The sequence below is a fragment of the Lynx rufus genome, unplaced genomic scaffold (genome assembly GCF_022079265.1).
Source record: "Lynx rufus isolate CCGP_SWC_20201006 ecotype Redwood Valley unplaced genomic scaffold, mLynRuf1.p SCAF_16, whole genome shotgun sequence".
In the NCBI taxonomy this organism is placed as follows: domain Eukaryota; kingdom Metazoa; phylum Chordata; class Mammalia; order Carnivora; family Felidae; genus Lynx; species Lynx rufus.
In genome coordinates this window covers 26,639,014-26,662,137 of record NW_025814830.1, presented here as the reverse complement: position 1 = coordinate 26,662,137, position 23,124 = coordinate 26,639,014, and positions in this window count along the sequence as shown.

Genomic DNA, 23,124 nt, shown 5'->3' with positions numbered 1-23,124 from the left:
GGACACACTTCCAAGAGCAGGACTTAGAAATTACCCCAAAGGCTTTAGGATGTGACCAAAGGTGATTGTAGGGTGTTTTGGTCTTAGCTATGACCAAGAGGGCACCTGAGCTTTCTCTACTGACCTCAGAGGGTAGCAACCCTGGGTTTTCCTGAACTTTATTCCCTCAGGGACCAGCTAGTGGCTTTGAAGAGCTAGATGGTCTGCCGCTAGACTGGTCTTGCTCACAAGTCTCCTCAAGCCTGTGTGTACATAGTTGGATCCCTGCAAGCATTTTCTGATGAATGAATGAATGAATGAATGAATGAACATTTATTGATCTAAGCTGAGTTAGATGATCTTGAGAAGATATTTCACCTTGCTGAATCTCAATGTTTTCATTTGTAAAGTAAAATTACACAGTTGGCTACATCATACTCTCGGTTCAGTTTGCCTCGTAAGGTGGTTGTGTAATTAACTACACACCACTGATGATAATCATTTATTTTTGGAGTGAATACTGTATGCCAGATACTGAACCAAGAACTTCCCATGCATTCATCTATCCCAGTTATCCCCACGAGGGCAGTACCCTCTTCAGGACACCTACAGAATTTGCAGGACCCAGTGCAAAATAAAAATGTGAGACTGTTAAAAAACCATTAAGAATTTCAAGATGGGACAGCAGAGTACAAAACCAGGTGTGAGGCCCTGCTAAGCATGGGGTTCTGTGCAACTGCAGATGCCACCCACCTCTGAAGCTGGCTTTGACTATCGTTTCCCATTTTCAGATGATTTAATGAAGGTGCAAAGCAGTCCACACTCCTACAAGGTCACTGGCTGCTAAGAAGCACATGGGATCCATTTCCTGGCAGTTGGAGATGCCAGGTTTGTTGCCACCAGTCTATAGCACCTTTCTGGGAAGACAGTGCATGCAGAAAGAACTTTGCAGAAATATAGTGTGATTTTCCTTTCACCAAGAGGTGCAGCCTTACAATAAAAACCATAAAAGGGCTGTAAGGTGAATAAGTTCTGGGGATCGAATATACATCAGGGTGATGATAGTAAATCTGTATTGCATACTGGAGATTTGCTGAGAGAGTAGATCATAAGTGTTCTCACCACACATGCAACCAAAAAGATAACTATGAGGTGATGGATGTGTTAATAAACTGGATTGTGGGGGCACCTAGATGGCTCAGTCAGTTAAGTGTCTGACTTTTGTTCAGATCATGATCTCACAGTTCATGAGTTCGAGCCCCTCATCAGGCTATCCACTCTCGGTGCAGAGCCTGCTTCAGATCCTCTGTCTCCCTCTCTCTCTGCCCCTCCCTGACTCTCTCTCTCTCTCTCTCTCTCTGTCAAAAATAAACATTTTTTTTAAAAATTAAAAAAATCAACTTTATTGTGTTCATCATTTCACAATGTATATGTATATTAAGTCATCACATTGTATGCTTTAAAAAAAATCATGTAAAAAAATCATGCCTTTCAACTTACATAGATATAGTTTTTATCTGTCGATCATACCTCGATAAAGCTAGGGTGGTGGGGAGAAAACCAGAAAGAAGAAGCCACAGCAATGAGGAAATTTCTGGAAACCACTCTCTCTCAGAAATATTAGCTGGCCTGGAGGGATTCCTAATTCCCACACAAAGCACTTTCTCCCCACACTGTCTTCCACCCTCATTTAGAGACCATAAAATTACCACAGGTACTTATTGGTTTGAGGCCATCAACATGAGTTTACAAAAGGGGAGGTCCTGCCTAATCAGCACAATTAATATCACCTGTGAAGTGTTTTGAAGCTGCCTCGGGGAATGAAGGCACCAGAATCCACCTGGGCTTTGAGGAGCCTTTCAGTCCAGAAGACAGGCAGAGTGTTGGGGATGAAATTGGTGTCTGCCAATGAAGTGCTGAGGACAAAGCCAGTTTGTCAAGGCTCCTGTGAACCCAGTAGATGAGAAGTCCTGACTCACCCCTTCACAGAGAATTCTTCAGTTGCTCACCCTACCAGCTTCCAGGGGAACACACCCTACCGGCCAGAACACTCCCCCAAAAGCCTTGTTTCTGTGCTGACATCATCTCTCACCCACACTTTACTTCCTCTTTGGGAAAGGGGGTGCTGTGTTCAGAGAAATCAAGTCCCAAGTGTGGTTACAGTTGATGTGTAGAACCTATGTCTATAGCAAGACTTTTTTTTTAAGTGGTTTTTTAATTAATTTTTGAGAGAGAGAGAGTGAGAGACAGAGCGCGAGCAGGAGAGGGGCAAAGAGAGATGGAGACACAGAATCCAACACAGGCTCCAGGCTCTGAGCTGTCAGCACAGAGCCTGATGTATGGCTTGAACTCACGAACTGCAGAATCATGACCTGAGCCGAAGTCGAGGCTTAACTGACTGAGCCACCCAGGCGCCCCAAGACTTATTTTTAAGTCAGTGAACAACACCATTAACCCCAATTGAGAACTGTAGAGGTTGACTATCACAACCAAATGGAGACTACCCTACAGGCCAGTGGTGTGCTGTAGAATTCTTCACCTCTTCTCATGGCCTGAGAGGGAGTTGATCAACTATATTGAAGGCAAAGGGGGTGGGATGGAAACCCATCATCTGTACCTAGACCAGGCTCATCAAACTTCTGTAAAAGGCCAGATAGTAAATCTTTTAAGGCTTTGTTGACTGTCTGACCTATATGGCAACCATTCAATTCTGTTGTTTCCATGTGAAACAGCCACAGACAATATGTAAATGCATGAATGTGTCTCTGTTCCAATAAAACTTTATAAGAACAGGTGATGGGCTGGGTTTGGCCCATGGCCATAGTTTGCCAGCCCTTAATCTAGGCTTTCCTTTTGGAGGTCTCAAAGTTGAATGTGCCTGAGGACTGCTGTGGATAGATTTATGGAGACAACAGTGGTTCAGAGGATTTTCTAAAAATGATTTTGATGGTATGTAATATGGAAAGACTTTGTTCCCAACCCTAGCCTAACATGCTGTTATATGTGATTTTTTTTAAATTTTTTTTTAACATTTATTTATTTTTGAGACAGAGAGTGACAGAGCATGAATGGGGGAGGGGCAGAGAGAGAGGGAGACAGAATCGGAAGCAGGCTCCAGGCTCTGAGCCGTCAGCCCAGAGCCCGACGCGGGGCTCCAACTCACCGACCGCGAGATCGTGACCTGAGCTGAAGTCGGAAGCTCAACCGACTGAGCCACCCAGGCGACCCCAATTTTTTTTTTTTTTTAATGTCTGAGAGAATTGGGTACCAGGGAGATTAGGTAACTTGTCCAAGGGCATCTAGCTAGAGAGGATTGGAGGTGGGATTTGAACTCTCTATTTTTAGAACTTCTCATAAACATCTAGAATTAACTGATATAGATGACCTATCTTTCAAGACAGTGCTTCACGTAGCCTACTACTCAGGTCCCTGATAGAAGCTTTGGTGTTACCATGATAGGATTAGGGGGAAGGAATAAGAGGGGCATCCACCCAGGAAGGGTTTAAAAGGCAATATCAGCCCCCCACTCTCCAATTAGCTCTTGTCCTCCCTCCATCTCTCCTCTCCCCACCTCCCTGTAATATAAATCCTTTGAAATATAATAATGCTTTCAATGGTCTTGGACATTTTTATTAGATGTCAGGATCATATTTGGCCAAAGTCATGGGACTCACATTTCTTGACCAAGTATGATGTCATTGAGAAGTTCATGTTCTTGACATTGTTTCGAGAGTCCCAAATATGTTTTTATGGGCTCTCACAGCGGGGAAGCAGGCATGGTAATGCATGGCCATATCAATTAGAAGTGGATTAATTAAGCAATAAGACAGGAGCAGCAGTGCATTTCAGAGAGGTTATTGCACGGCTCAGAGAGTGCTGCTGAGGCATCCAGCCAAAAGTTGAGTGACTTCCACTGGCCAAGGCATTTCAGCCATCCAAGACATGTAATGTTCTCCCAGAAACAGTATCCTCTGCCATCCATTTCCACTGTGAGAAATAAAAAGACCCTCTTATTAACTAGGTGTTATTAGGCATGGGCAAATTGACAGCCATTTCATTATTTCATAATTATGATTAATGGCCTTCCCAATGAAGTCATCGTCCACTATCCCAAAGCCAGTCGGTCCCCTTTGGGACTGTGTCACGAAGTCGTGGTTAATGTTCCTAGAAGCATGGAACGTATAAAGTTTCACAAACCCTGGGGAGGGAGGGCGAGCCCTAATTGCCTTTGGAGACTGTTTGCACAGGAAGCAAGCCTCTTCTTGGGGAAAGTAAATGCTGCAGAGGCAAAGGCAGGTGGGGATGCATGGATGTGGCAGGAGGAGAAGCAGAGGCAAGAAGAGGCAGGGTGTCAACTGCTATGAGTTTTTACCCCATGCTTTGGTCTCTACAAAGCACATTCATGTAGATCTTTCATTTGAGCTCTTTAGTAATTCTTTGAAGTGAATGAATGCTGTCATTATTTCTATAGATGATAAAATAGGCTCAGAGAGGTCAGGCAACTGGCTTGAGGTCACAGAGCTATTGACTGGCAAAGTTAGCATTCTGCCTGAGGGCTTTGGACTAGTGCCTATGTTGTCCTATGGGCAGAACTGTGGACCATGGGCAACAACTATGGTGCTGGGTAAAGACACACATTTAATTAACAGAAAATCTCTGAACACTTCTCTTCCTCCCCCTCCCCCTCTCCTCCTATTCCCTCCTCCTCCTCCTCCTCCTCTTCTTCTTCTTCTTCTTCTTCTTCCTCTTCCCCTCCTCCTCCTCTTTCTTCTTCTCCTCCTCCTCCTTCTTCTTCTTCTCCTCCTCCTTCTCCCCATTCTCCTCCTCCTCCTCCTTCTTCTTCTTCTTCTTCTTTTTTTTTTTTTTTTCAACATTTATTTATTTTTGGGACAGAGATAGACAGAGCATGAACGGGGGAGGGGCAGAGAGAGAGGGAGACACAGAATCGGAAACAGGCTCCAGGCTCTGAGCTATCAGCCCAGAGCCCGACGCGGGGCTCGAACTCACGGACCGCGAGATCGTGACCTGGCTGAAGTCGGACGCTTAACCGACTGCGCCACCCAGGCGCCCCTTCTTCTTCTTCTTCTTCTTCTTCTTCTTCTTCTCCTCCTCCTCCTCCTCCTCCTTCTTCTTCTCCTTCTCCTCCTCCTCCTCCTCCTCCTCCTCCTCCTCCTTCTTCTTTTCCTTCTCCTCCTCCTCGTCCTCCTCGTCCTCCTCATCCTCGTCCTCCTCGTCCTCCTCGTCCTCGTCCTCCTCGTCCTCCTCGTCCTCCTCCCCTCCTCCTCCTCCTCCTCCTTCTCCTCCTCGTCCTCCTCCTCCTCGTCCTCCTCCTCCTCATCCTCCTCCTCCTCATCCTCCTCATCCTCGTCCTCCTCATCATCCTCGTCCTCCTCATCATCCTCGTCCTCCTCCTCCTCGTTCTTCTTCTTCTTCTTCTTCTCCTTCTTCTTCTTCTTCTTCTTCTTCTTCTTCTTCTTCTTCTCTAGGTATTCCAGAAATTCAAAGAGGAAGCATTAAATGACAGACAATGTTATGGGCTGAGTTGTGTCCCCCACTTCCCCAATTTATATGTTGAAGTCCTAACCCCAAGTACCTCATATGTAACTGCTTTCAGAGAAAGTGTCTTTGAAGAGGTAATTAAGCTAAAATGTTGATATTAGGGTGAGTCCTAATTCCAATATGACTGGATTTCTTATAAGAGGAAATTAGAACATAGATAGACACAGAAGGAAGACCAGATGAAGACACAGAGAAAACACTATAAGCCAAGTAGACAGATCTCAGAAGAGACTAACCTCCTTAGTCTTCTAGCCTCCAGAACCAAAAGAAAATAAATTTCTGTTGTTTGAGCATCCCAGTCTATAGTACTTTGTTACTGTCATGCTAGCAAACTAATATAGATGGAAGGGAAATATAACCCAAAGTAAAATGTAGTCAGAGCCAGAAAAAAGGGAAAATAAAATAGATAAAATACAATAAAAAATCATTCTTTGGGGTAGGCATTCAGGTAATAGGTACCCAAATTTTAAATAGTCATACTCATTAATATAGATATTCCATATTTAGAAATTAATCCTAAATAATCAGATAAATTTCTGTGTATGTATTTGAAATGATGATGGGGGCACCTGGGTGGCTCATTTGGTTAAGCATCTGATTTTGGCTTAGGTCGTGATCTCATGGTTTATTGGTTTGAGCACCATGTCAGGCTCTGTGCTGACAGCTCAGAGCCTGGAGTCTGCTTCAGATTCTGTGTCTCCCTCTCTCTCTGTCTCTCCCCCACTCATGTTCTCTCTCTCTCTCTCTCTCCCTCTCTCAAAAATAAACATGAAATTGTTTTTAAAAAATTTTTTTAAAAAATGATGATATATGTAGCCTCCCAGATAATTGGGATCTATATTCCATAGGTAGAGAATTGGTTCAACAGAGCATGGTAGGTACAGGGATGCAATGGAATATAATGAACCATTGAAAAGGATGAGGTAGATCCAACAGTATTGATGTGAAAGATGTCCACATTATGTTGTTAAATTTAAAAAAGAAGATTCCAGGGGCACCTGGGTGGCTCAGTTGGTTGAGCGTCTGACTTCAGCTCAGGTCATGATCTCTCGGTTCGTGGGTTTGAGCCTGCGTTGGGCTCTGGGCTGATGGCTCAGAGCCTGGAGCCTGTTTCGGATTCTGTGTCTCCCTCTCTCTCTGCCCCTCCCCTGCTCACACTCTGTCTCTTTCTCTCAAAAATGAATAAATGTTAAAAAATAAAAAAAATAAAAAATAAGATTCCATTTATATGTATTTACATTTATTAAACATCTGGAAGGATACACACCAACTGTTTACAGTTTCTTTCTCTGGGTTGGTGACCATTGAAGGGGGACTTTCTACTTGATGCAAGATTGGAAGAAGAAGATGGACTTTGATAGGACAGATTTCTTTAAAAAAAAATTTTTTTTTAATGTTTATTTGTTTTTAAGAGAGACAGAGACAGAATGTGAGTGGGTTAGGGGCAGAGAGAGAGGGAGACACAGAAGCAGAAGCAGGCTCCAGGCTCTGAGCTGTCAGCACAGAGCCCGATGCGGGGCTCGAACTCATGAGCTGTGAGATCATGACCTGAGCCAAAGTCAGACACTCAACTGACTGAGCCATCCAGGCACCCCAGGAGGACAGATTTCTAAACCTCATCAGTAATTTGTGTTTTTCTCTCCTCATAGGAGTGGTTCTGGGAATTGATTGAATGCACATGCATTTGGAACAATAAAACAAAACAATAATAGCCAACCCTTACTGAAGCACCCTTCTGGGTGCTTTACATGAAAAAATTCATTCAGTTCTCCCAGCAGTCCTACAAGGTAGTGCAATATTATGATTTATAATAAACCTTTGGTCTTTGTTCTGTTATAATAAGTCTTCATAATGGTCTTTGTTCTGTTTCTGGTACAGAACCCTTGGAATTTCCTGAGTGAGGATAGAGATAAAGGTGTCTTTTATTATGTTAATGAGCTGACTTTTGGACCACACCTAAGGATGAGGGCTGGTAGCCAGTGGAGCCAATCAAGTGATCACAGGGTTGGAAATTTCACCTACCCACCCCCCACCCCCCACTCCAGAGAGGGCAGAGGGGCTGAAGATTGAGTTCCATCACCAGTGGCCAATGATTTAATCAGCCATGCCTAGGCAATGAAGCCTCCATAAAAACCTCAAAGCATGAGGTTCAGAACAACTTCCAGGTTGGAGAAACCAAATGCTTCCTAGTGCCAGGGGGTCTGGCCCCAAATTCCACAATCACAGAAACCCCTTTGTTTGGGACCTTGCCCTATGTATCTCTTCATCTGGCTGTTAATTCATATCCTTTAATATCCTTTGTAATGAATCGGTAAACCAGTGAGTAAATGAGTTTCCTGAGTTCTGATAGTGGCTCTAGCAAATTATTCTAACCCAAAGAGGGGATCATGGGAACCTGTGATTTATTGCCAATCTGTTGAAAGTACAGTAACAACCTGGCCTTGTGACTGGTGATTGAAGTGGAGTGTTGTGTTGTAAGACTGAGTCCTTAACTTTAACCTGGGGAATCTGATGCTATCTCCAAGTAAAGACTATCATAATTGAGTTGAATTGCAGGACACCCAGCTGGTGTCAAAGAACTGCTTGGTTGGGGGGATGGGAAACTCCATCTCCACTTTGAATTGGTGACCAGAACTTTTAGGTAGGTACTGACTCAACTTACAGATAAGGAAACTAAGGCCCAGAGAGCATCCATGAGTATGTTGCCCAAGGTCACGGAGCTAGCAAGCAGCTGAACTGAGATTTGAATCTAGGTAACTTAAGTTCAGAAATGTTATCACAGTTAAGCTGATGTCATCTCTTTTAAAGGAATTTTATTGTTCAGTTGTGTATTTATTCTGGGTGCAGGATGGAGATGGGGATGATGATGATAGCAGCTTCCATTTATGGTGCATTTTTATTTTTTATTTATTTATTTATTTTTTTTTATATGAAGTTTATTGACAAATTGGTTTCCATACAACACCCAGTGCTCATCCCAAAAGGTGCCCTCCTCAATACCCATCACCCACCCGCCCCTCCCTCCCACCCCCCATCAACCCTCAGTTTGTTCTCAGTTTTTAACAGTCTCTTATGCTTTGGCTCTCTCCCACTCTAACGTCCTTTTTTTTTTTTTTTTTTTTTTCCTTCCCCTCCCCCATGGGTTCCTGTTAAGTTTCTCAGGATCCACATAAGAGTGAAACCATATGGTATCTGTCTTTCTCTGTATGGCTTATTTCACTTAGCATCACACTCTCCAGTTCCATCCACGTTGCTACAAAAGGCCATATTTCATTTTTTCTCATTGCCACGTAGTATTCCATTGTGTATATGAACCACAATTTCTTTATCCATTCATCAGTTGATGGACATTTAGGCTCTTTCCATAATTTGGCTATTGTTGAGAGTGCTGCTATGAACATTGGGGTACAAGTGCCCCTATGCATCAGTACTCCTGTATCCCTTGGATAAATTCCTAGCAGTGCTATTGCTGGGTCATAGGGTAGGTCTATTTTTAATTTTCTGAGGAACCTCCACACTGCTTTCCAGAGCGGCTGCACCAATTTGCATTCCCACCAACAGTGCAAGAGGGTTCCCGTTTCTCCACATCCTCTCCAGCATCTATAGTCTCCTGATTTGTTCATTTTGGCCACTCTGACTGGCGTGAGGTGATACCTGAGTGTGGTTTTGATTTGTATTTCCCTGATAAGGAGCGATGCTGAACATCTTTTCGTGTGCCTGTTGGCCATCTGGATGTCTTCTTTAGAGAAGTGTCTATTCATGTTTTCTGCCCATTTCTTCACTGGGTTATTTGTTTTTCGGGTGTGGAGTTTGGTGAGCTCTTTATAGATTTTAGATACTAGACCTTTGTCCGATATGTCATTTGCAAATATCTTTTCCCATTCCGTTGGTTGCCTTTTAGTTTTGTTGGTTGTTTCCTTTGCTGTGCAGAAGCTTTTTATCTTCATAAGGTCCCAGTAATTCACTTTTGCTTTTAATTCCCTTGCCTTTGGGGATGTGTCGAGTAAGAGATTGCTACGGCTGAGGTCAGAGAGGTCTTTTCCTGCTTTCTCCTCTAAGGTTTTGATGGTTTCCTGTCTCACATTTAGGTCCTTTATCCATTTTGAGTTTATTTTTGTAAATGGTGTGAGAAAGTGGTCTAGTTTCAACCTTCTGCATGTTGCTGTCCAGTTCTCCCAGCACCATTTGTTAAAGAGGCTGTCTTTTTTCCATTGGATGTTCTTTCCTGCTTTGTCAAAGATGAGTTGGCCATATGTTTGTGGGTCTAGTTCTGGGGTTTCTATTCTATTCCATTGGTCTGTGTGTCTGTTTTTGTGCCAATACCATGCTGTCTTGATGATGACAGCTTTGTAGTAGAGGCTAAAGTCTGGGATTGTGATGCCTCCTGCTTTGGTCTTCTTCTTCAAAATTCCTTTGGCTATTCGGGGCCTTTTGTGGTTCCATATGAATTTTAGGATTGCTTGTTCTAGTTTCGAGAAGAATGCTGGTGCAATTTTGATTGGGATTGCATTGAATGTGTAGATAGCTTTGGGTAGTATTGACATTTTGACAATATTTATTTTTCCAATCCATGAGCAGGGAATGTCTTTCCATTTCTTTAAATCTTCTTCAATTACCTTCATAAGCTTTCTATAGTTTTCAGCATACAGATCCTTTACATCTTTGGTTAGATTTATTCCTAGGTATTTTATGCTTCTTGGTGCAATTGTGAATGGGATCAGTTTCTTTATTTGTCTTTCTGTGGCTTCATTGTTAGTGTATAAGAATGCAACTGATTTCTGTACATTGATTTTGTATCCTGCAACTTTGCTGAATTCATGTATCAGTTCTAGCAGACTTTTGGTGGAGTCTATCGGATTTTCCATGTATAATATCATGTCATCTGCAAAAAGCGAAAGCTTGACTTCATCTTTGCCAATTTTGATGCCTTTGATTTCCTTTTGTTGTCTGATTGCTGATGCTAGAACTTCCAGCACTATGTTAAACAACAACGGTGAGAGTGGGCATCCCTGTCGTGTTCCTGATCTCAGGGAAAAAGCTCTCAGTTTTTCCCCGTTGAGGATGATGTTAGCTGTGGGCTTTTCATAAATGGCTTTTATGATCTTTAAGTATGTTCCTTCTATCCCGACTTTCTCAAGGGTTTTTATTAAGAAAGGGTGCTGGATTTTGTCAAAGGCCTTTTCTGCATCGATTGACAGGATCATATGGTTCTTCTCTTTTTTTTTGTTAATGTGATGTATCACGTTGATTGATTTGCGAATGTTGAACCAGCCCTGCATCCCAGGAATGAATCCCACTTGATCATGGTGAATAATTCTTTTTGTATGCTGTTGAATTCGATTTGCTAGTATCTTATTAAGAATTTTGGCATCCATATTCATCAGGGATATTGGCCTATAGTTCTCTTTTTTTACTGGGTCTCTGTCTGGTTTAGGAATCAAAGTAATACTGGCTTCATAGAATGAGTCTGGAAGTTTTCCTTCCCTTTCTATTTCTTGGAATAGCTTGAGAAGGATAGGTATTATCTCTGCTTTAAACGTCTGATAGAACTCCCCTGGGAAGCCATCTGGTCCTGGACTCTTATTTGTTGGGAGATTTTTGATAACCGATTCAATTTCTTCGCTGGTTATGGGTCTGTTCAAGCTTTCTATTTCCTCCTGATTGAGTTTTGGAAGAGTGTGGGTGTTCAGGAATTTGTCCATTTCTTCCAGGTTGTCCAATTTGTTGGCATATAATTTTTCATAGTATTCCCTGATAATTGTTTGTATCTCTGAGGGATTGGTTGTAATCATTCCATTTTCATTCATGATTTTATCTATTTGGGTCATCTCCCTTTTCTTTTTGAGAAGCCTGGCTAGAGGTTTGTCAATTTTGTTTATTTTTTCAAAAAACCAACTCTTGGTTTCGTTGATCTGCTCTACAGTTTTTTTAGATTCTATATTGTTTATTTCTGCTCTGATCTTTATTATTTCTCTTCTTCTGCTGGGTTTAGGCTGCCTTTGCTGTTCTGCTTCTATTTCCTTTAGGTGTGCTGTTAGATTTTGTATTTGGGATTTTTCTTGTTTCTTGAGATAGGCCTGGATTGCAATGTATTTTCCTCTCAGGACTGCCTTCGCTGCGTCCCAAAGCATTTGGATTGTTGTATTTTCATTTTCGTTAGTTTCCATATATTTTTTGATTTCTTCTCTAATTGCCTGGTTGACCCACTCATTCGTTAGTAGGGTGTTCTTTAACCTCCATGCTTTTGGAGGTTTTCCAGACTTTTTCCTGTGGTTGATTTCAAGCTTCATAGCATTGTGGTCTGAAAGTATGCATGGTATAATTTCAATTCTTGTAAACTTATGAAGGGCTGTTTTGTGACCCAGTATATGATCTATCTTGGAGAATGTTCCATGTGCACTCGAGAAGACAGTATATTCTGTTGCTTTGGGATGCAGAGTTCTAAATATATCTGTCAAGTCCATCTGATCCAATGTCTCATTCAGGGCCCTTGTTTCTTTATTGACCGTGTGTCTAGATGATCTATCCATTTCTGTAAGTGGGGTGTTAAAGTCCCCAGCAATTACCACATTCTTATCAATAAGGTTGCTTCTGTTTATGAGTAATTGTTTTATATATTTGGGGGCTCCTGTATTCGGCGCATAGACATTTATAATTGTTAGCTCTTCCTGATGGATAGACCCTGTAACTATTATATAATGTCCTTCTTCATCTCTTGTTACAGCCTTTAATTTAAAGTCTAGTTTGTCTGATATAAGTATGGCTACTCCAGCTTTCTTCTGGCTTCCAGTAGCATGATAAATAGTTCTCCATCCCCTCACTCTGAATCTAAAGGTGTCCTCAGGTCTAAAATGAGTCTCTTGTAGACAGCAAATAGATGGGTCTTGTTTTTTTATCCATTCTGATACCCTATGTCTTTTGGTTGGTGCATTTAATCCATTTACATTCAGTGTTATTATAGAAAGATACGGGTTTAGAGTCATTGTGATGTCTGTATGTTTTATGCTTGTAGTGATGTCTCTGGTACTTTGTCTCACAGGGTCCCCCTTAGGATCTCTTGTAGGGCTGGTTTAGTGGTGACAAATTCCTTCAGTTTTTGTTTGTTTGGGAAGACCTTTATCTCTCCTTCTATTCTAAATGACAGACTTGCTGGATAAAGGATTCTTGGCTGCATATTTTTGCTGTCTAGCACCCTGAAAATCTCGTGCCAATTCTTTCTGGCCTGCCAAGTTTCAAAAGAGAGATCAGTCACGAGTCTTATAGGTCTCCCTTTATATGTGAGGGCACGTTTACCCCTTGCTGCTTTCAGAATTTTCTCTTTATCCTTGTATTTTGCCAGTTTCAGTATAATATGTCGTGCAGAAGATCGATTCAAGTTACGTCTGAAGGGAGTTCTCTGTGCCTCTTGGATTTCAATGCCTTTTTCCTCCCCCAGTTCAGGGAAGTTCTCAGCTATTATTTCTTCAAGTACCCCTTCAGCACCTTTCCCTCTCTCTTCCTCCTCTGGGATACCAATTATGCGTATATTATTTCTTTTTAGTGTATCACTTAGTTCTCTAATTTTCCCCTCATACTCCTGGATTTTTTTATCTCTCTTTTTCTCAGCTTCCTCTTTTTCCATAACTTTATCTTCTAGTTCACCTATTCTCTCCTCTGCCTCTTCCATCCGAGCCGTGGTGGTTTGCATTTTGTTTTCCATTTCCTTTAAAGCGTTTTTCAGCTCCTCGTGACTGTTCCTTAGTCCCCTGATGTCTGTAGCAAGAGATTCTCTGCTGTCCTGTATGCTGTTTTCCAGCCCAGCGATTAATTTTATGACTATTATTCTAAATTCACTTTCTGTTATATTATTTAAATCCTTTTTGATCAGCTCATTAGTTGTTGTTATTTCCTGGAGATTCTTCTGAGGGGAATTCTTCCGCTTGGTCATTTTGGATAGTCCCTGGTGTGGTGAGGGCCTGCTATGGTGCATTTTTATATGCCAGGCAATTTGTTCTTTGTATCTAGTATCTCAAATAATCTTTTTATTAAGTTTATTTATTTATTTTGAGAGAGAACACACATGCACTTGAGCAGAGGAGGAGCAGAGACAGGGAGAGAGAGAGAATCCTAAGCAAGCTCCACCTTGTCAGCAGAGAGCCTGATGTGGGGCTTGATTTCACAAACCGTGAGATCATGACCTGAGCCAAAATCAAAAGTCAGATGCTTAACCAACTGAGCCACCCAGGTGCCCCTTTCTCACATAATCTTAACAGCAATGCTAAAAGGTCATATAATTGATATTCCCATTTTTCGGATGAGAAAGCTGAGGCTTAGAGATATGAAGTAACTTACCCAAAGTAACACGGCTGGTAAGAAGTAATGGAGGCAGAATGGCCTCCTGGGCATCTAGTCAGATTCAGCAATACTATGACTCCCCTCAATGTTTATATTAAGTTGAAATCAGGATTGACTGAATATCAGTGGCCACTTGAAGCATTCATTGATTAACTCAGTTTTTCTTGGAGTCATTAGCTTCTCCCTGCTCTCTGGATCATGCATCTCTTAGACCCCTCCCCCAAACAGTCACCTTAGTGGGCCTGACGGGGTTGGGTATCTCAGCAGAAACCAGTGTAGATCAAGGACCATGGCCAGAAGTGCTGTGGAAACCTCCTGGGCTTTGGAACAGTTTAGGGGATAGCCCCAAACAGTGGCTGAAGAGAGAGTCCTAGTAATGATGGTGATTAACTTTCCCACTAGCCTGCTGGGTTGGGGTCTTAAGAGTCACATTTGAGTTCATTTAAAGAAAACAAAGAAAAAACCATTTCTCTAGCAGGCCAACATCTTGTGGGAGATTTATACCCATTCTTCGTAACCCACTTGCCATGCCCTGAGTGCCATTTTCATTCTGCCATCTCTGGGGCTTTGTGCAAACTGTTCCTTCCACAGAGCTGCCCTCTGTGCCTTTTCTACTTTAAAGCCCAAGCCATTTTTTCCTGCTAAAATTCCAATATTAGCTACTCCAGAGGTTACCCTCTGTCTCCCTCCTTGTCAAATCGTCCTTAAGCCTTTTGGTACCTTGCTCTCAGTTTTACCACTTTCTAACTTGTAGCATCATGATGTGGGTAAGTGATTCTTCCACCTTTCCCTGCAAAAACCTGTGACCCTCAGGAAGAAAGGATTAATTCATTCTCTTCATTTATATCCATCACATCCTTCTTTATTTTGTTTTGCCTCTATCAGGTGCCACAAAATATATACACTGATTTAAAATGAATGGGACTCTCATTCTCAGAGTCTACTGGAACCTCTATTTTTCCTTCCTACCCCAATCTCTAGACTTGCTATGTGCCACCATAGTGCTAAGTGACTTAAGGCACACATTTTTCTTAGAACACTCCCTGAGATAGATGCCATCATCATGCCCATTTTATAAGTGAGAACACTGAGATAGGAGGCAATCAATAAAATATGTGTAGAATAAGTGGTGAGTTTATGCAAGGTCATATTTCTAGAATGTGGTAGAACCAGTACAGGGAGCCAGCTCAGCCTTCATCTTTGCATTTCTTTTCCTGTTTGCAGAACCAGCTATATAATACGTCATACCCAGTTCAAAATAAAAATGTGGGGTCCCTTGTTTAAAAAAATTAAGAACTTTGGGACGCCTGGGTGGCTCAGTCTGTTGAGCGGCCGACTTGGGCTCAGGTCATGATCTTGCGGTCTGTGAGTTCGAGCCCCGCGTCGGGCTCTGTGCTGACATCTCGGAGCCTGGAGCCTGTTTCGGATTCTGTGTCTCCCTCTCTCTCTGACCCTCCCCTGTTCATGCTCTGTCTCTCTCTGTCTCAAAAATAAATAAACGTTTAAAAAAAAAAAAAAGAACTTCAAGATGGCTACAACACAGCATTAAACTAAGTGTGGGGGTCCTTCTAAGTGTGGGGTCCTGTGTGACTGTAGAGGTGGCATGCCCACGAAGCTGGCCCTGCTTCTTTGGTCACTTGCTCCTGCCTTTTGTGTGCTCAGTATAGTACTTGAAAGATGGGCAAGAATTAGAAAGGATGTCTGCACTGTGGGTTTGAGGTGGGGTAAGACATGGTAGAGCTGAAAAACAGAATGATCAGGGATTGTGTGAATGTGGGGTCCTTCTCAGAGATGCCAATGGTGAAGTTGAGTAGAAGCAAGACGTGGTCCAACTGAAGGATGATTTAGGATATGACAAGAATGAAGTTGCTATTTGATGTTGGTTTGGTAGATCGAGGAAGAGAAGGGTCATTGTCATAACACTAATTATAGTCGCTACCTATGAACATCTACTGGAGACCAAGCACTGTGCCAAGACCTTTATATATTGAAAAAAAATTAATTCTCATGAAAATCCTATGAAGTGAATAATGTTAATAAGTCCTGTTCACAGGTGAGAAAAGTGAGTCTCAAATTCCTGAGGAACTTGTCTAAACTTGCAGGTGCCCAAGCTGGGATTGGCACTCAGGTCTTTGTAATTGACTCCAGAGCCCCTGCTCTTAGGTATTGTTCTTTTTGTTCTACATAGTTTGAGTGGTGTCCTTGAAAAAGGCAGACTTTTGGCGGGGAAAATGTTGAGCTGTTGGCTACTGATGAGAGTTGTCTACTTTCCCCTTCTCTTTCTCCCCATCGGCCTTGAGGAACTCTAAATAGCACCTCTTCTTGCCCCCTCTAATGAGCTAGGTGAAAATAGCTTCTCCTGTGTGGCACAATGGCTCCTGGTCATGGGGCTGGTGGTGGGGAAAGTTATCTAATCCACTGAGAAAGCTGTTCCTCTCTTGCTGTTTTGTCAGGGAAGGTGATACCTGAGTCCAAAGCTGAGTAATTAAAAACCCTCTTAACACCACTTGAAATCAAGTGGCTCATATACAACACGCTGAGTCTTCTCTCCTCTGGGTTTGGGGTAATGATTGTCTTTTAATACCAGTCTCAGTTGTGGTTTGAATCTCGTGAGAAGCAAATAGAATAAAAATAAGAAAGTCTTTTTTAAAAAAGTGGAAACTGACAAAAACTTCTCCCAAATAATTCTGCCCTGGAATTATGCTTTCCATAATTTTGCACCCCGCATTACTATTTGGACTTGAAAAGCAACCCCCAAACCCCAAACGGTATATACTCTTTTGGAAGGTAGTTCGGCTTCAAATCATCACGATTTTTTTTTTCATGTACAGCAAAATCTCCCATTTACTAAAATGGCGTACAGTTAATTGCAGTCTCAGTTTCACTGAGAATTCACATTGAATTTATGTGTCTCCACTTGCAAGTTATCATCAATTTAACACAGCTGCATAGTAATTTGCCTTTTCGGGGCATTGCAGAGTCTTGTCAAATCACCTCAGATGGACTCACTTTTTCCTGGGGGTGAGTAGATGTTGGCGTGAATTGAAGATTGGGCTGGGCGGGGGTTGAAAGTTCATCCACTCTTATTCAGTTGATCTTACTCCATGGCTACGTTTGAGCAGATGCACAGCAACCCCCGACGAGCATGTCTGTGAATGATCAATTCTTCCCGAATGGTTTGCCACTTGGTAATCAGACAACAGACTGAACAGATATTTGATAAAGAATGTCCACTACAGCTTTGTATAAAATAGGAAAAAAGTGCAAATGACCTAATCTTTCATCATCAAGGGAATAGGACAATGAAGGTTGGTGCCTGACCACAGTGAGAATCACTGAGAAGAATGTCAGACCGAAGAGGGGCAGTCAGGCAGGTTAAGGGACTTGTCCCAGATCATACTGGTGCCTTTTCCTGGCTCCCAAACCTGACCTTCCTCCTTTCTCCCTAGAATGCCCAATAGGGTTCATGTGTCGTAGAGATCGCCAGGACCCTGGCATGTCTCCTGCTGTGATCAATACTGAAGGAAAAAATGAGAGGCTTATTAATGTAGTGGTTACGGCATGACTTGGCCTCAGCTAGAGCTGGATTTGAATCTTGAGTTGGCAAGACTCCATAATTCTCCATACTCTCCCAGAATGACACAGGAGCAGATGTGGTGGCTTTGCAGTGGCTCTAGAGGGCAAGCTTCCCCTAGCCTGTGCTCTTCTGGCTGGCACAGAGCTGCAGAAAGAAGCCTGGGTATCTGAGAGCCACCAGGAGACTGGGAGAATCCTGTGACTAGACATAGCAGTGACCACAGGGGGACTAATGATCAGTACGAGACACAGACTCTCAGTGGATGTCAGCACATCTAGATGCCTCTCTTCTCTTGTATTAACCAGTGTTCTCCAGAGAAACAATAGGATATCTATATTGATATAGATATACATAGGAGGCTTAAAGGAATTGGCTCACGACGTTATGGAGGCTAAGATGTCCTATAATCTGCCGTCTGCAAGCTGGAGAACCAGGAAAGCTGGTGATGTGATTTAGTCTGAGTCCAAAGGCATGAGAATGGGGGTGGGGCTGATGGTGTAAATCCTGACCTAAGTCTGAAAGCCTGAGAATCAGGAGCACTGATGTCCAAGACCTTGAGAAGATCAATGTTTCAGCTCAAGCAGAGAGAGAGAGAACAAACTGGCTCTTCCTCAGCCTTTTTGTGCTATCTGGGCCTTCAACGATTGGATAATGGGCCATCTGCTTTATTCAGTTCATCAACTCAAATGCTAATCTCTTCCAGAAACGTCCTCATGGACACACCCAGAAAAAATATTTTACCAGCTAGGTGGGAATCCCTTAGTCCGGGCAAGTTGACCCTTACAATTACCCATTACACCCTTAGTGACTTGGCTCTAGACAAGTTCCCCAAATCTAAAGCAGCCCACCAAAAAAAGAGGTACACCCAAAACTCCTGGTACAAGGTCTTGTATTAGAGAAATTCAATTATAGGAAAATAACATTATGTTTCTTATGACCCTGATGCAGTGACCTGCATTCGTAGCCACTTCAATGACTATGTTTCCAAGTTAGTTTGATTGGGATTCATAGGATGGTTCACCCCAAAAATAACCTAGTAGCCTCTTGAGGTTTTTGCAACAGGTTGATGGTGACAAGTGCTCCTGCCTCATGGAAGATTCTGCATCAGTACGATGAGAAACAGCAGCTGATGATTCCAAGGATGCTAAATGGCTTTATTAATCATAACCACAAACCAAAGGCTGTGTGTTTTCTCCAGGAGTCGAGTGAGAGATTGCCTTGTCTCCTGCCGCTCCCACAGTATAATCAAGGCATCAAGCTAAATTAAAGGAAATGCCATCTTCTCGTGACAGCAGGTGCAAAATTACCTCTAATTATGAATTTGCTAGGTACAACAGTGACTCTGCGTGAATTATAACGTTGCATTCATTATAACAACCATTTAGGGTCTCACTTACCTTGACATGCATACAGATTCTCAGAATTGGATAGTGAGCCCATTTCAAACTATTCACTGTGCTCCTGGAGAACTGGGCTGCCCTGATAATTTATAATTCGAAATCTTTGTTCTAAGTGTAAGGTTCAGGGCAAGGAAAGCTAGGTCTGAGTCCCAGATTTACTGTTTATTGGTGTGTGACTTGAATAAGTCAGTTAACATTTTCAGAACTCAGTCCCTTCACTTGTACAGTGAGGGGGCAGAACCGGGCAATCTCTAAGGCAGGAAGGACTTCTCAAACTTAATGTGCTACTCAAGCAACTTGTTAGAAATTCAGTAAGTCTGTTCCGGACTTACTAGTTTCAGACTATAAGGTGCATATGAATCATCTGGGGGCATGTTGAAAATGCAGATTCTGATTGAGTATATGTGGAGTGGGGCCTGACAGCCCGCATTCCAATGATCTCCCAGATGCTGCTGTCACTGTTCCACCAACTACCCTTTGAGTAGCAAGGCTCCAAGATCCCTTTTAGCTGAATATTATCATCATAGGTGATATTTAGTTGAGTATTTCCTGTGTGATGGGCATGATGCTATAATACATGCATTGTCTCATTAATTCTTTTAAGATCTCTACAGAGAGGATACTATTAATATGGACCACATTTCATAGGTATTGAAACCACAGATTATGATTATCTATAACTCGATGGAAGTCACATCAAGGGTAGAGCTGTGATTTGAACTTGGATCATCTGGCTCTGTTGCTCGTATGCTTAATGGAAACACTCTATTGTACCCCAAGTAATTTAGTTTTGAAAAACCCTCACTCTTGTTTCTTTCTCCTTCTGGTTAAAGTTGTGGGGGCTGAATCTCCATGGAGGAGCAGGCTACAAACATAGCCAGTTGATGTGACACTAGCTCTAACTAATGCTTCTCCAGGGTTGTATTGTAGTAGATAAATAAACTATGCATTTCTCTATCAAGGGGCATTTTGGAGAGTTCCGATTTTTTCCTATTATAAACAGTGCTTCAGCAAACGCACTTGTACATATACTTCATATATGGAATGGCCTCGGGGTGGGTTCCTAAAAATCCCATCCTTGAACCAAAGAATATGCATTGTTCCTTTTGGATAAATACTGCCATCTTGCCTACCGCTGGGGTTCATGGTTTGAACACTCAAATTAAATCTTTCATTGAGTAGCCAAATTTGAGTTTTGAGTCTCAAACTTCTCTCAGCAAAAATTCTTGACCCATATTTCCAAATAGTATAAATGGTACCTGTGAAGATGGATTCTCTTTTTGGGTGTTCCCTCTACTGAAATGTAGATCCTATCAGGAAATAGTAATGTCTTTTATGAAAGTTGAGGGAAAAAATGAAGAAAAGGAAGTCTCGAAGCTGGAATATGTTTAACCCACATTCTTTGAGCTTGGTTTCTGAAAAGACAAGCCCTCCATTTGGGAAAATGGAATCACTCGGTTTCCCTGCTTGGCTCCATATAATTAGCCTAAACCTCAAAAGGCTCTGTCTAGGGCAGCTAAAACTTCAGGAAAACAAAAGCATGAAGACTCATTTTGATAAGAAGACTGAACTCCAAATGGTTGTTTGGGGAACCAATTTAGACTTCTGGCTGAAACTCAAGATGTTATACATTTGCCTACATATTTAATGCTGTACTCAAGTTCCCAAGACTTCTCTGATGGATTTTTTATTTGTGAGTCTGGGTATTTCTTCCTCCTATAAATGGTTATTTCTCTACACAGATACACGTGGGAGAATATTTAATTAGAACTGAAAATGTTTTGAGCGTGTTAAGTACAATCTAAGTGATAAGTATCATGATCTTTAAATGCTACAATAAGCATTATAATACATGCCTAATTCACTGATGAGCACTTGGCATGTCTTTGACAAATTCTTAATAAATTGCTCAAAAGAGCCCTTTAGAAAGTGTCATTTCACACTATATAACTCTACCTCTGATATTTCTCAACCTTGTCTATCTGCAGAAATGGGAAATTCTCTTGAACATTTTTCTTAACTGATTCTGATTTATGGCTTTCGGTGAAAACTCCCAGGGACTTGTTGCAATATACTGTAAATGAAATCTGCTAGCTACACAATTTGAAAAGTGAAGGCTGTAGTCTCCAAGTTTTCGAAAGCAGCCCATTTCACCTAGACAATGAATTATGGGATCCATAAGTACACAGAAAGCATGAATCCTGCACTCAGTATGTATCTTCAAGGGAAAAGCTGTATGAATTGAACAAAGACTAGCTGTGGTCTGGATGTCATCTGGAGGGTATTAAGAGAAGATTTGTAGCAATTTAGTTGATTGTTAGTGTTAGGGGCAGGGGTTCCTTAGCATAAAATCATTCGATAAATTCTCACTCCGCCCAGATCTCAGACTTTGCAATTAAATTTGGGTGTAAGTAGAAGATGTTTTGGAAAATTAATTAAAAATGTAAAAATGCATTAATTTAGAAAAGTCTACATCTGCATAGCAATTCACGTTGCTTGAAAGTGGGGAAAAAAGCAACACTGGTTTTGGCGGGATCATTTATCTCCTACTATATGCCCCAGGCAAGGTGTTCTAACTGAAAATATTTCATGGTTAGATTTCAATTCCAATCTTCTATATCTGCATTAAAATATCTGAAAAGATTAAAGACACTCTGATGAAGGTCAGAAAGAGGAGAAACACACTGGTTGTGAGGGGACCTGGCTCACTGACTTTTTAAAAATAAGCTTTTTATTTTGGAATAATTTTAGATTTATAGAAAATTCACCAAGATAACAGAGTTCCTATAAACCTACTGCTTTAACCTACTGTTTGTATCTTATGTAATCATTGTAGATTTGTCAAAACTAAGAAATTAGCATTGGCACATTGCTATTAATTGAACTCCAGACTTTACTCACATTTTATTTGTTTTCTTTTTGTTTTTTCATTAATGCCATTTTGTTGTTGTTGTTGTTGTTGTTGTTGTTGTTGTTGTTTTTGCCGATCCAGGATCCCATTCAAGACCCCACACTGCATTTTATTGTCATGCTGCCTACTCTCCTCTGGTCTGTGACAGTTTCTTCCTCTTTCCTTGTTTGTAATGACCTTCAGAGTTTTAAGGAGTACTGGTCAGGTGTTTTGTATAGTGTCCCTCAGTTTGAATTTGTCTTACTGGTTTTGCCATGATTAGACTGGGGTTATGGGTTTTGGGGAAGAACACCATAGAGATGGAATGCCTTCCCATCCCATCATATCATGCTATCCTGCTTTCAACAGGACTTATCACTGGCAATGTTAACCTTGATCTCTTGGTTAAGGTAACATCTGTCAGGTTTCTGGGGCCACATTTTGGATCGTTGGTAAAGAGTGTGGCAATTGATTAGTGATGGCTGCCATGAGCATAGAACTGGATAATAGTGACACTCACAGCAAGTATTTGTCATTCTTAGCTTATATATTAGACTGCCACTTTTTGCAGATAAAGAAACAGATTCAGTTAGGAGAATTTCATGTCAGTGTACCTGTGGCTCAGCTATCCATATTCTATGGATAACATTTAAAAACCAAATATTTGTTGAACATCTATAACATGCAAGGGCGATATTTATCATTCTCATTAACAGACTGAGAGAATATTGAGGCTTAAGAGGAGACTTAAGAGATAATCCAATTTCCTCATTATTATTTTTTGAATAATAATATTTCAATAATATTTCAAGAAGTCACAATTACTGCATGAAGCATATGAGCCTAAGAGCCTGAGATTGGAATCTTATCTCCCGGCTGCTTTAGTATGCGGAGGCCCTGTTCATACCTATTACTGTTCTTATATGAGTTACTAAAGGCAAAATACCTATGGGAGTCTATGGTATGGTCTCCTTCAGGAGGTCATTGAAATCAGCACTTTGCAAAGTGCAAGAGAATGATGCATCAAAACATTTCTCTCTAGCTCACCAAAACATTTTTGGTTGTTGGGTATAAATGGATAATTTTTGCAAACAACTGTGCACTTTCAAAAATTTACTTGTGTGAGAACAGTTTAGTGGGTACCAGCCATTTATCAGGCACTGAGCTAGATGCTGGCTCTATGTTGATGAATAAAGTAGATACAGTCTCTACCCAAGGACAATGTATACTCTAGTGGAGTACATAGTTGTAAAATAAGCTAAAATAATAATCTAAGTACATAACATGAAAGATGCTGTGAAGGAAACAAACATGGAGTGTTAACAAAATAAGGAAGGGAAAGGAACTTAATTAGGATGATCAGGGGTGACTTACCTGAGAAAGTT